Source organism: Priapulus caudatus, unplaced genomic scaffold (genome assembly GCF_000485595.1).
Source record: "Priapulus caudatus unplaced genomic scaffold, Priapulus_caudatus-5.0.1 Scaffold950, whole genome shotgun sequence".
NCBI classification, from domain to species: Eukaryota; Metazoa; Priapulida; class Priapulimorpha; order Priapulimorphida; family Priapulidae; genus Priapulus; species Priapulus caudatus.
The window spans coordinates 118,409-119,194 of NW_014578011.1; the positions used below are offsets into that span (position 1 = coordinate 118,409).

Consider the following 786-nt stretch of genomic DNA (forward strand, 5'->3'; position numbering starts at 1 on the left):
TGTCGCGTGTGTGTGTGTGTGTGTGTGTGCGTGTGTGTGTGTGTGTGCGTGCGTGCGTGCGTGCGTGTGTGTGTGTCGCGTGTGTGTGTGTGTGTGTGTGTGTGTGTGTGTGTGTGTGTGCGTGCGCGCGCGTGTGTGAGATTATATGTGATTAACTATTACAATGTAAAAAAATTCCCGTCATGTACAATAAATGTATATGAATTTCAGATTTGTTATCGATTTTCATGCAATCAGCAGCCTTGTGACAGCAAATAATAGAGTTCATGTTATTGTACGTTTTCTCATAGCTGCGATGCATTTCTATCAACGCTATTCATAATTCTCACAACATCGCGCTATCTTACCATTAAAATTAGCGTAGTACTATGTGTGACACCGGGCCCGAGCATATTTTCAGGTTCCTGCGCCGATAGTTCAGTGCGACTTGTTTTTCACGAGCGCCGTGATTTTCTTTTAATAGACGTACAGATATTGGTCGGACGCGGCGCAATGGAGTGCGGCAAGTAACCTGCGCGCAATCGCAGCTGCAGGAAATAAAAGCAATAGTGAAGCTTGACGGTCACCGGGCGTCGTTCGTAACGACGCAGACTGGGCAGCCGGACGTGTCGTGCGGGCGTCTATTTGTTCCTAATTGGGTTTTCGTGTCGCCGGTAGGTGAATGCGTTGGAGCTGTGTGTCGGCGGTCGCGCGGAGGCGTGTGCGTGCGTGTGCGCGCGTGTGTATGTATGTATGTATGTATGTATGTATGTATGTATGTATGTATGTATGTATGTATGTATGTAT

The 786-nt window shown here is 47.5% G+C and overlaps 1 long non-coding RNA gene across 1 annotated transcript in view; it reads left to right on the plus strand.

Annotated features, from left to right (window-relative positions):
* Positions 1-608, plus strand: part of LOC106814605 — a 29,287-nt gene extending 28,679 nt beyond the window's left edge. Inside the window, exon 3 of the long non-coding RNA XR_001394630.1 lies at positions 464-608. This is a non-coding gene — a long non-coding RNA (uncharacterized LOC106814605). The remainder of the gene's footprint in view (positions 1-463) is intronic.
* The last annotated feature ends 178 nt before the right edge of the window (positions 609-786 follow it).